The sequence below is a fragment of the Triturus cristatus genome, chromosome 4_1 (assembly GCF_964204655.1).
Source record: "Triturus cristatus chromosome 4_1, aTriCri1.1, whole genome shotgun sequence".
Lineage (NCBI taxonomy): Eukaryota > Metazoa > Chordata > Amphibia > Caudata > Salamandridae > Triturus > Triturus cristatus.
Window position 1 is genome coordinate 2745708 of NC_140585.1, and position 14670 is coordinate 2760377.

The following is a 14670-nucleotide window of genomic DNA, read 5'->3' on the forward strand; positions in this document are numbered from 1 at the left end:
CAGCTCTCTTACCTGCGGCGGCCCACAGAACGAATCACGATGATGTAATGTGGCAAAGGGTGCGGGCACTCAGCAGCAGCTCTCTCTTAGCTTCAGCGGCCCACAGGACGAATCACAATGAGGCAAAGTGAAAAAGGTGCTGGCACTCAGCGGCGGCAGCTCTCTCTCTTAGCTGCAGCGGCCCACATGGATCCAGCGAAAGGTTCAAGGGTACCGATTCAGGCAGGCTCTCATTGGCGGCAGCTCTCTCTTAGCTGCAGCGGCCCGCACAGGTTCAGCGACAGTTTCAAAGGTGCCCAGTCTCTGGTCCTCACAGTAGAACTAGAGGTTCCGGATCACTCGACAGAGGCCTCACCTGCAAGCAGAATTCCTCGCGCAGGAATTCCGACGGCTGACTGGGTGAAGTCTAATGTCCCTGAGACTTCGGCAGAAGGCGCTCTCAATTCAGAGTGCAAAAATCAAAGCAATTAAGGTGAGTTATAACTATCTCATGGTGGGCAGGAGAGCTTTTATTCTGGTGCCCCCAATGGATAGAACTAAAAACCAAGATAATTGATGAGGGGTATGGATGTTCCCTTATTTATTGGTCAACGTGTTACTGCCTTCCTTGACTACAAAAGTTTGAGGCATCCATCTGGACCAAGATCAAAAGTCACTCTGCTTAATAAATGAAAAGACAAGACCACACTTTCACGGTATTGGTCAGTTTCGCGGCATCCTCCTTTGTTGTGATCCACCAAAATCTGAAAGAATAAAACGCAACAGTGATAAACAGTCTACATCCCAATAAAAACTGTATTCATCCCAGTGACAACTATGTGCCCACCACCAACACTGCAAACCTAGTGTAAAGTGGATCGTGGTACCATGGAACAATTGTTAAAAGTTCTTACCAACTATAATGTATTAAATCTACTCGACCTTCAAAGGTCCTTTCAGAGCGAATGAATCGACATGCACACATCCCCAGTCTGTTCATGTTGCTTCATAAATAAAGTTTAACAATATTGAATCTTGAAAAAGCCATAGGACACAAGCAAGACAGGAAAACACAATAACAATATGTACGAAAGGTAGAAGAGGCAAATCTAACCGAAACGGCACTCAAGCCCATGTGTACAGTCTGAAAGCCAAAAATGCCTACCGCCAACGGAGTCTCAAACCCTATATCATCAACAAGGGGGTAACTCCTAAGAGACGGGTCTAGTAGGCTCCGGCAATTTTCAAAGTGACTGCAACTAAAACGGGGTTTTTACTAAGGACGTCTTACCTACAGAGTCTAAGACAACCATGTCACATGAAAGGCCAGCGGGAGGATCAGTCGAAACGGTATGTGTGTATTAGAAACAGCGCCCTGGAAGCAGTGGCGGTGCATCCATTGGGGCGTTGGGGCGTAGCCCCACTAAGCCACATGGATGCACCGTCACTCAAGCGCAATGTGACCCGCTGCCCGCAATCATTATCTCGCCTGAGAATATTATTATAAATATACGCGTGTCCCGGTACCTAGTAGCACCGGGACACGCCCGCGGCCAGACTGAAAAAAATGCGCTGCTGAAGCCAGGGGGTGGGGCAGCAGGGGCTGGGCTGCAGCAGCTGAGCCTGAGTGACAGTCCAGACTCAGCTGCCTGCAGCAGTAGAGACAGTGCGCGCATGTGCATTTTTGGGCTAGGACCAGCCCGTACATGCACACAACAATCTTTCTTTCATTAAGAGGAGTCAGGGACCCAAGGGGATACTGCTTCATACAGCAGCGCCGGGGCCGCAGCCCCTGGGTCTCATTATGGGCGAAGAGTAACTGTGCCCCCCTAGCCAATCCTGGCGCTGCATGCAGCGCCAGGATTGGCTGGTCCACCGCGCAGAAATGAGGCGATTCTTTTATTGGGTGCCGCACCGCGGGGTGGTGGCACTGCCGCAGCCGCACTTGTGTATGGCCAATCACTGTGTGACTTCATGTGAAGCCATGCAGTGATTGGCCATTTTCGGGTGGTGACGTCACGTCCAGGCTCAGGCTGAGGCACGCAGCGCAGCAGCAGGCCAACTCGACGTGGATGACTCCCTCATGTGTTTGCCACCACTGAGTAGTGAGTCAGTGTCGTGATTAAAGAGCCTGCCTCGGAATCGGATGCCCAGCTCATGTAACAGTTGCCAGGTAATCTTATTGTTGCTGGCCTGTGAGTGTTTTCGTTTTAACTCAACTGACTCCCAAGTCCCGCAATCTTTTTATAAAGTTCAAGTCCATGTTGTTGTTCCCCATGATCCCAGTCTGCCCCAAGTTAAGCCGGTCAGCGGTCGGGTCTTCTAATCTTTACCAGGCAGCTACCAGGGGGGAGTTGAGCCAGGCCCTCCAGGCTCCAATGTGATGTCACGAGGTCCGACCGGCGACCGCGCTAGCAACAGGCAGCTGCAGAATCTGAATGGAATGAGCCCCCCCCCTATATCTCATAATCAACAAACGCCACTTCCTCTCGGTAAGTATGAGCTAAGTTTCATTGGCATAGGAGATGATGTTGCTTCTTTGTATCTGGGTGATGTTAGCGAGAGATGCCATGTGGCGTTGAACAGTGTGGGGCTGAGGGAAGCAAAGCGCTTTAGCAAGCGGCCTTCTAACGAGAGACAATAAAAATGTTATGATAATGCTGATGGTTAATGTTCTTCCTAGAGAGAGATCAGAGTTTTGTTGAGTGGAAGTTTTGACTCATGGAAAGGTAGCGCAGAAGGTTAATGTGCCTGCTGCAAAAACATGTACCTGATGCAGATCACAAAATGCACATGATGTAAATAGGTCAGTGGGTCACTGCTTTTGTCAGAGAGATCCTTTTTGTTACTGTGGGAGGGCGGGTCGGATATACAGACGCGGAGGCTGAATATATTTTCCAAGTGAGAATGATTTATTGTCAGACAGGCCACTCTTTACTATGGGGGTTGGAAAGGTATCGGTTCTCGTTCCTGAAGAGGTACTGGGGTAACGCTGGTCGTCGTCTTCTTCCTCAATGCTGGACCTCAAAGGTGTTTGCTTCGCTTCTTCGGCCGTGGTTGGTTCCTCCCGAAGGCTCATGAAAAGAAGAAACAGTGGGCCGTCAGTGTCAGATTCAATTAGATTTAGGTGTTACTTTACCCGTCACCTCACCCGTGTTTCTATTTGGGTCGGTCCTGTTACTGGGAACACCGTGCCTCAGCTTTGTGGCGTAGGATGAGACCGACAGTAAGGGGTGTTTAGGTCTTCCAAGTCACACAAGAACCGGGATAATTCGGCTCACACGAAGAAAAGAAAAGAAAAGAAAAGAAAAAACAGACCAAAGGGTCGTGTAGGGATTGGTACGTTTTGTGAGGAGGATTTTGTCTGGTTTCTCGAGATAAAAAGATCCGCCAGACACACTCGGTGCTCAGGGAAACCACGGAGAGGTGCTCAGGACAACAAAAGTGCAGGGAAGAACAAACTAATAGTGCCCTGGGGTCCCGCCCGTGCCAGTTCCGCCCTCCCCACCCTCAGTGTCCTCCCTCCGCCCTTTACCCTGCCGGCCTTTCCCCTGGAGTGTCGTCACTCACCCGGCCCCGCCGCAACTCTCCAGAGCTGCGGCCGCTCCACAGCCTCCTCCGGGGGACACCACCAGTCCTCACTCCAGAACTCCTCCGGCTCCTCTGCCTCGATCTCGTCCTGGTCCGGTTCGCGGTCGTTCTGCTCCTCTTCTCCCTGTTCCACTCGCGTCGTCCTTCGGCTTCCTCCTGCTCCGCTCCGAGAGAATACGTCCTGGTTCAGGTCCCCTATGAGTGGTGGAGCCGGACTGCTTCCGGGGTTAGCCCCTCCCTCTTGCCGCGTCAGGTCTGTCTGTAGGAAGAGAGGAGAGGGGGGTGTGGTAGACGGACGTTTCGGAACTGCGTCCCTAGACCTCCGCTGTCCCTCTGGCGCTTGTATTCCCCGTAAATCAGGTGAGAAAGGGGTTGGACATCGTGGCCCCGGCCCCACCTCCTCACATCCCCTTTCCCTTGCTGTCTTACTACTAGGTCCTGAGTCTTGGGGATATCTTGACAGAAAGTCCGCATTCCCTTGTTCTGTTCCCTTACGATGTTTCGTTTGGAACCTATAGGGTTGCAAGGCAAGGAACCATCTCATGACCCTTTCGTTGTTGCCCTTGTTTCGGGATAACCATTCTAAGGGGGCGTGATCTGTATAGAGGGTGAAGTCTCTCCCTTCGAGATAATAACGTAAAGTCTCAATTGCCCATTTGATCGCCAGTGCTTCTTTCTCTACCATGGCGTATCTGCTCTCTCGTGGGAATAGTTTTCTGCTAATGTAGGTTATGGGTCTTTCTTCTCCCTGTTTAGTGACCTGGGATAACACAGCTCCCAAACCCTGGTCCGACGCATCCGTTTGTAGGACGAATGGGAGGGAATAATCTGGACTGACTAGGACTGTGTCAGAAATAAGGGAGGTTTTTAACGTTTCGAATGCGAGCACGATGTCAGGGCCGGGGTTTTTCAGGATGTGTTCTGTGTTTCGGTCTTTTTGCAGCAGGTTAGTGAGGGGGGCCGCTATATGGGAAAAATTGGGGATAAAGCGCCGGTAATAACCGAGTAACCCTAAAAATGCCCGGAGGGCCCTTTTGTTTCGGGGTAACGGTATCTGTGAGATGGCTGACAATTTGGAGTCCTGGGGTCTGATGACGCCCTCTCCCAATAAATACCCCAGATATTTCACCGTCTGAGCCGCCAAATGACTTTTTGCCGGATTTATTTTGAGACCATAGGCTTCCAACACTTGTATCACTCGTTGTAGGTGAGACATGTGTTGGGTCCAGGAATCGCTATAGATGACTATATCATCGATGTATGCTCTGGCATACTCTTCATGGGGACGTAGGATTAAGTCCATGGCTCTTTGGACAGTAGCCGGAGCGCCATGTAACCCAAAGGGCAACACTTTAAATTGGAACAGGCCATCGGGTGTGGAAAAGGCGGTTTTCTCCCTGTCTTGGGGTCGCAGGGGTATTTGCCAGTACCCTTTACAGAGATCAAGGGTACTGATGTATTGAGCGCGTCCAATCCTTTCTACCATCTCGTCTACTCGGGGAAGTGGATACGTGTCGAACTCAGATATTTTGTTCACTTCCCGGAAGTCAATACAAAATCGCACCGAACCATCGGGTTTTGGCACTAATACGATTGGGGAATTCCATTCACTTATGGACGGTTCAATTATGTCCATCTGTAACATTTTATGGATTTCCTCCTTAATCGTCTGTCGCCGGGCCTCGGGTATCCGATACGGCCGGAGTCGTACCCTTTTCCCTGGAGCTGTCTTAATAGCATCTTCTATGAGGGATGTTCTCCCGGGGAAGGTGGAGAAGTTATGATTAAGAGGAGAGAGGATGGAGATCAATTCTTCTCTCAATTCCGGGTTTAAGGTGGATTCTATGCACTGGACGAATTTCGGGGACGGGTCTTCTACTCGGGCCATACCTACTGGTACCGGGCCTTCCCATTTCTTCAGTAAATTAATGTGGAAGACTTGGGACACGCCCCTTGTCGGATCGAGGTCTATCCGATAGGTTACTGGGGTTACTTGTGCAATCACCTTGTACGGGCCTTGCCATTGGCCTAGTAGTTTGTGATCTGAGGAAGGCATTAAGAGCAGTACTGAATCCCCCACCTTAAAGGATCTCTCTTTCGCCTTTTTATCGTACTGTTTCTTTTGATTCACCTGAGACATCTCTAGATTGTTGTGGACTATAGTTCGGATTTGGCCAAGGCGGGTTCTCAGAGCGGACACGTAGTCCACTAATGGCCTGCTATTCTCCACTTCGTTCTCCCATTTTTCTTGGGCCATCTCCAGCAAGGTTCTTGGCTGGCGTCCATAGAGAAGCTCGAACGGGGAATACCCCGTGCTTTTCTGCACTTTACATCGAATTGCGAATAAGGCTAGGGGCAGCATCTCCTCCCATTTTCGCGATTCTAAATCAAATAATTTTTTCAGGGTGGACTTGAGGGTGGCATTGTACCGCTCCACTAACCCGTCTGTTTGCGGGTGGTAGGCTGCGGTTCGGATTTGGTTGATCCCTAGTTGGACACATACTTGTTTCAGGATCTTGGACACAAAGGGGGTCCCTTGATCCGTAAGGATCTCTTTCGGGAACCCTACTTGGGAGAACACCTTAATCATGGCACTGGCGATATTGGTAGCGTTGGGGCGGCGTAGGGCAATTGCTTCCGGAAAACGGGTGGCATAGTCGACAATGACCTGCACGTATCGACACCCGCTCTTGGAGGGCAATAAGGGACCAATAATATCCATCCCTACTCTACTGAATGGTTCATCTATGATGGGCAAAGGACGAAGGGGAACAGGGGGGGGGTCTGTATCTGCTGGTTTTTTGGCATATCGGACATTCCCTACAGTATTTTCTGATTTGTTGGTAAATGCCAGGCCAGTAAAAGCTTTCCATGATCTGTTTTTCTGTTTTGTCGGCCCCAAAGTGCCCGCCCAACTAATGACTGTGTGCCAGGAACAGTACTTTCTCTCGGAATGGTCCTGGTATTAACAACTGTGGTTGCTGGGTAGGAGTTCCTTTTCTATACAGTAATCCTTTTTTGATGAAAAAGTGGGGACCTACTCGTTGGGGTTCCTCGCTGTCTATAGCGGAGTTCCAGGCTTCTTGCAGTGCTGGGTCTTCCCTTTGTGCAGCATGGAAGTTCCGATCTGTTTCCCACGGGTTATCCACCGGGACGGTGGGTAAAGCCATGGTGGGTTTCCTTTTTTCTGCTCTCTTTAGTTTCCTAGCTTTCCTTGGCTTAGAGGGTGGCCACTCGGGTTCCTCCTCCATCGAGAACGGGGCTGTGCTCCACCAATCCTTTTCCGACTTCGTGGAGTTGTGCAACATTTGGGGTAGGTTCGGATAATCGCTTCCCAGAATAATTCGTTCCGGCAAAGTGGGTATGAGACCCACCTTCAGGGAAGTACCTACGTCGTTTTGATGTTGTATCTGAACGTTGGCAGTGGGATACTGTTTCGTATCTCCATGCACACAGCGGATAGCCACGATGTCCCCACTTGGTTGTATGCTGGGTTCCCAGTCTTGTGGACTAACCACACTCTGGCGACAGCCCGTATCCGCCAAGGCCATCGCGGATTGTCCATTTACTTTTACCTGGCAGTGATAGGGTGGCGCTTCTTTTGTGGCGTATGAACAGTAATAGTTACGAGCTACTCCAATTTCCATCGGCTCTTCCTTTTGGGGGCAGAACCTCGCAATATGACCCATTCCACCACAGTGGAAACACTGGGGTCCAGGGGTGGGAGGTCGTAGAATTGGGGTACCGGGTACGAGGGTAATGTGTTCGGGTTTTTTTATAGGAGGTCGAGGGGGTCTATGGGTAGTGTGTCCTCCAGGCCTCCACGGTTGGTCTTCTCTCCCCTTTTGCACTTCTTGTGCCCGGCTGTAGGCACTGGCTATTTCCACGGCGGTCTCTAATGTGAGATGGGCCTGCTGTCGTACCCATTTTTGGATGGGCGGATGCAGAGAGGATAGGTACTGTTCCAAATAAATCTTCGCCATAATCCCGTCTTTATCGGTGGTGGCGGGTTTTATCCAGCGATCGGCCATATCCTTCACCCGAAAATACAGTGCCCTAGGAGTTTCCTGAGGACCTTCTTTGATGTGCCGCAATTTGATGCGATACGACTCGTCGTCTATTCCTAAACGCTCCATGATACATTGTTTGATATCTGCATAGGGCACGGTTCCTTGAACGGTGGCAGCTTGGTATGCTGCCTGGAGATCGCCGGAAAGGAGAGGACCCAGATACTGACCCCACTTGTCTGCCGGCCAGGCCGCTGCCGTGGCTAGGCGCTCGAAATTGTTAAAAAAGAAATCAGGGTCTTCCCCGGGCACATAGCGCTGGAGAACCACAGATGGAAGAGTGGTAGGCCCTCGCTGATGTCCCAACACTTCTGTGAGTTTATCCATAGCGGCTCCATGGGACTGGCTTTGTCCGATAAGAGCCTGTTGGATCTTTCCTCGATCTTCCTCCACCACAGTAAGGAACCTTTCCATGACTTTCCCGAGATGTTCCTGGTTCTCGGCCATCTTTGCCAAAGCCGTCTCCATGTCTCCTTTGGATCCCACTTCTGACACCACCTGTGGGAGGGCGGGTCAGATATACAGACGCGGAGGCTGAATATATTTTCCAAGTGAGAATGATTTATTGTCAGACAGGCCACTCTTTACTATGGGGGTTGGAAAGGTATCGGTTCGCGTTCCTGAAGAGGTACTGGGGTAACGCTGGTCGTCGTCTTCTTCCTCAAAGCTGGACCTCAAAGGTGTTTGCTTCGCTTCTTCGGCCGTGGTTGGTTCCTCCCGAAGGCTCATGAAAAGAAGAAACAGTGGGCCGTCAGTGTCAGATTCAATTAGATTTAGGTGTTACTTTACCCGTCACCTCACCCGTGTTTCTATTTGGGTCGGTCCTGTTACTGGGAACACCGTGCCTCCAGCTTTGTGGCGTAGGATGAGACCGACAGTAAGGGGTGTTTAGGTCTTCCAAGTCACACAAGAACCGGGATAATTCGGCTCACATGAAGAAAAGAAAAGAAAAAACAGACCAAAGGGCCGTGTAGGGATTGGTACGTTTTGTGAGGAGGATTTTGTCTGGTTTCTCGAGATAAAAAGATCCGCCAGACACACTCGGTGCTCAGGGAAACCACGGAGAGGTGCACAGGACAACAAAAGTGCAGGGAAGAACAAACTAATAGTGCCCTGGGGTCCCGCCCGTGCCAGTTCCGCCCTCCCCACCCTCAGTGTCCTCCCTCCGCCCTTTACCCTGCCGGCCTTTCCCCTGGAGTGTCGTCACTCACCCGGCCCCGCCGCAACTCTCCAGAGCTGCGGCCGCTCCACAGCCTCCTCCGGGGGACACCACCAGTCCTCACTCCAGAACTCCTCCGGCTCCTCTGCCTCGATCTCGTCCTGGTCCGGTTCGCGGTCGTTCTGCTCCTCTTCTCCCTGTTCCACTCGCGTCGTCCTTCGGCTTCCTCCTGCTCCGCTCCGAGAGAATACGTCCTGGTTCAGGTCCCCTATGAGTGGTGGAGCCGGACTGCTTCCGGGGTTAGCCCCTCCCTCTTGCCGCGTCAGGTCTGTCTGTAGGAAGAGAGGAGAGGGGGGTGTGGTAGACGGACGTTTCGGAACTGCGTCCCTAGACCTCCGCTGTCCCTCTGGCGCTTGTATTCCCCGTAAATCAGGTGAGAAAGGGGTTGGACATCGTGGCCCCGGCCCCACCTCCTCACAGTTACTTGCAGTTGGTGAGTTAAAATCCTAACATACAACAGTGAGCTATTAACTGTCATCTAAGAGCTGCATGCAAACTGCAAGGAATAAATTGGAGCGTTATGTTTTTTTCCCCCAGTCTCAGTTTACCCTAGTGTTTCAAAAATAAATTGTTACCTTTTTATTTTCAGCACCTGGTAAAGCCTGACAACCTGAAACATTACCAAATTTTGGGGCAATTTTTTGGCAAAGAACAAGAGGCCCCAACCTCCTTTGCTGCTCTTTCACCCCGGCTACGACCCAGCAAACACCAGTGTTAAAGGTAAGGAAACTGATGCTATATTCTTTTTTTATATTGGAGTTAGGGCTATGTATGTGGTCACTCTACATGGTGGTTGGGGTGGGTGCACATTCTGAACATTGTACCCACAGTGGATGGAATTTACTAATAGCCTTAGCCCTGTGCTTCAGGCAATAACGGTTCTTAAAGGCACTATCTATCCCTTGCCTTGTTCAAGGCCCTCAAGCAGTGTCTGTTTCAGTGCCTTCAGCAACCACTATGGCACACAGAGGCAGCAGCCAGTAAGGCTGTATTTTTAGCAGTCCTGTTGTGCAAAGGGGAGCTGTTGGAGATTTATTGCAGTACTGCACAAGATATATGTATTTACACTGAAATATGAAATTATTGCACCGCACCGTATACGTTGTACTTTGATTATTGACAGGTTTCTTTAATATATATTGGTTATGCCAGCATCGGCATCATGAATACAGTACAAGAGCTGATTACAAGGTCATTCCAGGCACGGCCACTTGAAGAGAAACTACATTTAAAGCAGTTAGGACCTCATTAGCCTGACATAAACCTACAGAAAACTTCCCAGGACAGAGGAAAAATGTCCAAACGTACATTCTCAAACGCCTGGTACATAAAATCTGATTGGCTTACAGGGTGCCCTTTAAGAAATTCTCTGTTCTGCTTCCCCTGCTTGCTGTTTGGTGATGAGTTTTCTTGGACAAATCAAGGAATAACAGACTTGAAGCAATTGTCGGAAAAAATAAAGAAGCATGCATACACAAGAAAGCTTATGGAAAACCTGACGAGACTGGGAATGTTGGGGGAAGACGCACCGATTGAGCAGCAGATAAAAGATGCATACAGCAAAACAATACAGAAACACAATGAAGCCGTTGATGGGAACAGACAGATTCTATCCAAAATAATTGATTGCATTAGTTTCTGTGGTGCTTTCGAACTTGCATTGTGAGGCCATGATGAATCAGAAAGTTCCTCAAAACCTGGGATCTTCAGAGGCCTAGTGGATTTAATGACAAGCATAGACAAGGAATTGGAAACACATTTAGCGAGTGCTACAGTCTTTAAGGGCACCTCTAAAACAATACAAAATTAACTTCTTGAGTGTATGCTCGAAATTATGAGAAGCCATGTTGTGCAAGAGTTGCAGAACACGGACTTTGTGGCTATTCAGGCTGATGACACCACTGATGTGGCCACTAAAACACAGTCCGTATTAGTGTTTCGGTACATTGACAATGAGAGAGAAGTTGTGGAGAGGTTCTATGGTTTCACACATTTAAGAGAGACTAGTGCAGAAACCATTACTGCAGCTATACTGTGTCAACTGGACTTAATTTTTCCAGAGCTGCCTCAAAAACAAAAACTTATCGCACAAAGCTATGATGGTGCGTCCGTAATGAGTGGAAGCCTTAGTGGAGTACAGAAAAGAATTTGAGATGTGTACCCTAATGCTCATTATGTGCACTGTTACGCCCACCAACTTAATCTTATAATGCAACAGGCAGTGTCAAAGATCACAGCGACACAAATTTTCTTTCAGGATGTAGGAGGCATGGCAGCATTCTTCTCACGTTCCCCAAAAGAACGGAAGCACTTCATGAGATTGTGGACAAAAGCGTTCCAAAGGGATCCTCAACTCGTTGGAACTTTAACATCCGTACAGTCAACCTAATCTATGAACATAGAGAGGACCTTGAGAAATGTTTTGCCGCCATAGAAGCCAATAATGAGTTTGATTACAAAAGTCAGACTGAAGCCCGTGGCTTTTCTAGAACACTACAAGACAAGAGTTTCAGTTCTTACTGTTTTTATTTCATGATATAATGGTTGCTGTCGACCAGTTATACCATCAGTTACAAGCACGAGAGATAGATACTGTCAAAGTGCGAGTATATACCGCTATGTTTGTACAAAGCATAAGCAAAGTGAGGGATGGGGTTGACAATTTAGACGGCAAACCGCCAGAGCAATCTACTTTTTCAAACCGCAGGAAAATCAGCACCACTCTGGTCTGAATTGCAAAGGAGATATGTGACATTGTAATTGTGCAGGCACAAGAACGTTTTTCTTTCACTAAACATTTGGTGAGTGCCACATTATTGCAAACTGAAGAGTTTGCAAAATATGATGAGGCCTTCCCGGAGCGTGCTCTGAATGAGGCTGTGGAAGCTTATCCAATGCTCAAAAAAGAGCAGCTGAGAACTGAGTTGACTGTACTGTACGCAATTCCTGTGTACCAGAAGGCCACAAGTGCCTTTACTTTGCTGGCTTTAATACAAAAACTTCATATGGAGAAGTCACTTACAGAGACAGTGACTTTACTCAAAATTGTCATAACCACTCCTATGACAACAGTCGAGGCAGAACGATGTTTTTCAGCCTTAAAGAGGATTAAGACATTCCTGAGGAACACCATGCTTGAGGAAAGACTCAATGCTTTGGCAATGCTCTCTGTAGAGAGCAAGCTAGTTCAGAAAATCCCGGACTTTAACATTAAAGTTATTGACAAGTTTGCTGCTCTTAAAGAGAGACGTGCTGATTTCATTTACAAAAAGTAAACCATGTTGAATGCTGCTACTTTGCGACCAGTTTAGTTGTTTGTTAAATAAAAAACATCTGTAAGTGAGGTACTCAGAAATGCATTATATCTCGAAGTCTGTTAAGAAGCTCTTTGGTTATACTGAATAAGCAGCTACCTATGTTATATGACATCTCTTTATTAATATTATAACTGCACTTTCACAATTGCTTTATTAACCTTCCTGCTTTCTCTAATTTGCTTGAAAATGCACCATTTTTCTTCTCTTTTTTCAAAATTTTCGCGGGGTAGAACCCCCCGAACCCCTCTTATGGTGTTTCGGGCTCGCTCGCTCGCAACTGTGCAGTATACCAATCATTTTACGGCACACCACTTTCAAATGTCACCAGCCGCCCCTGCCTGGAAGTACCGTCCTTTTATGGACACTTGTTTTGCATAAAAATATTTCTTTGTGGTATTTTATTTTTAAAACCAATCCAGACTTGGTGCAGGTAACTAAAGTCATGCTTTCTCATATAATACGGTCGAATGAAATTACAGGTCGGTCAAATGTTCAGAAACTGTTGAAATTACTTTTTAGTTACTTCCCTATTACTTTGTGATTTCTTTTTAGATTACTTTTCAGATTACTTTTCAGATTACTTTTTCTATTCATTGTGATATGCCTAGATATCACACTGGGAAATTTCCTAAATAAAAGGTAAGTAAGTCCGTTTTTGTAAGCACACAGTTTCTTAAGTTCTCCTACAATTTCCAACTCCACACTTAGAGCTTTTTTCACAGAAAAGCAGTGAATGCAATCCTATTGGAGGAAAGGAAGTTATCGGTTTAAAGGTTAGTCCTGGTTGTGGGAGTTGGGTTGCTGTGGTTGGAACCAGGGTTCCCCAGGGTCAAGGATGCACGCAAAACGCACCCTCACCGGCACTAGGGCGGCCGGGTAAAGAGTGCTGAGGCCCAATGTTATCTAATGAGAGATGGGGGTCTCCGGTTGGTGGCTGCTCACGGGCACGCCACTTGGATGTGGGAGCAGAGCTCCTAGGGTTTAGCTCAGGACGAATAGTGATTCAAGATAGCATACAAAGTGCACCCACAGCGGCACTGGGGCGGCCGGGTGCAGGGTGTTGATTTGGCATCGGGCGCTCTGTTATCAATGGGAGTTGCTGTTTTAGGTTTTGGCCCCTGGCTCGGTCCAGGAAGCCTTCCGAGAGGAACCAACAGCCGGGCAGGTAAGTTGGAAGGCTTGGGACGTATGTGCACCTCGAGTTCTTCTCTTCAGGGCTCAGGGTGGTTGGATACAGGGGTGCCTTTTGAGGTTGGATGTCACCTTACCGTGCCACTAGCGGTTGGGGGTTCTTTGAACAGAGGCTGCAGGTTACGTCAGGGAGTCCTGGAGGGGCCACCCCATGGTGGATTAGGACTCTGGAGCACTGGGGGACCCCACTGGCACCTGTGGGCCACTCTGACTTGGGCCGCAGGCGTCTGGTGCAGTGGTGGTTCCAGGCTTCGTGTTTCTTTGTCCTTAGCGGGTTCAGAGTCTGTCTTGGGAGTTTCTTTTAGTAAGAGCTGCTGTTCATAGGAGATCCAGTCTTTGTTGAAACCAGTAATAATAATAATAATAATGATCCACTTTGGTAAAGCGCGAACAATCACCCGTAAGGGTCTCTAGGCGCTGGGGGCCGTCGGGAAGATTAAGCAAGCTGTTGCCCAGAGTCACATCGTTCTGGGCTAATCTGCCGCCGGGGATCAAACCATGATCCCCAGATTCTGGAGTCAGTCTCCCTGGCCGCGGCGCCACACCTCTTCTGCAGTCAGTTCTTCCAGGGGTTTTGGAGGCCGCTGGCGGCAGGAAAAGGTGATTTTTGGCACAAGATTTTTGGAAACTGTAGACGGGCTGGTAGGGCTGGGGCCAAGTCAGTTCTTCTCTGCAGTCTCCTCTGCTGGGCATCTTCTTTCGTCCTTCTTCTTCATAGGTTGGGGGAATCTGCCTTCTGGGTTCAGGGCTGCCCCCTCAATACTGTATTTAGGGGGTGTTAGGGGTCTCGAGGTAAGTAACCAATGGCTACTGACCTTTTGTGACCATACCCTTGGTCTGCACACACCGCATGGGGGATTGGACACAAGCCCTAACACTGATTGGAGAGTGCCTGCCATCTGCAAGATGGCAAGCACTGAAGAGTGGGCGTCACCTTGCACCCCCCCCCCCCCCCCCACCCCCCACCAAAGAGGTGGGGTTGCAGAAGTGGGCACACCTCCTCCTGTTCTAATTTTTCCTGCCTTCCTTATGCTGAAAAGGGGGCGAGACAGGAGGGGGGCCTATTCCTGATAGCAGGAGAGGCTGGGGGTCGCGTTACAAAAGCAGCAAGGCCTTTGGAGCTCCCCTGCCACTGATGGCTTTTCCTGACCTGGGGGAGGTGTGACCACCTCTGCCCAGGAAGCGAAGGTTCCCACTCCCTGGGGTCCAGGAACTTGTCTCGTGATCGCAGGCTGGTGTTTACCAGTCAAGAAACCCACCAGAGGATGGTCGTATTTCAGGGGGCATCTCTAAGATGCCTTCTGAG

At 49.2% G+C, this 14670-nt stretch overlaps 1 protein-coding gene across 2 annotated transcripts in view; it reads left to right on the forward strand.

The window, feature by feature from the left end:
* LOC146839252 (uncharacterized) overlaps positions 1 to 14670 on the forward strand; it is a 212419-nt gene that overhangs the window by 35807 nt on the left and 161942 nt on the right. For both annotated transcript variants that reach the window (XM_085651297.1, XM_085651296.1), the window contains exon 2: positions 9446 to 9576. The gene's annotated coding sequence lies outside the window, so the exon portion shown is untranslated. The remainder of the gene's footprint in view (positions 1 to 9445; positions 9577 to 14670) is intronic.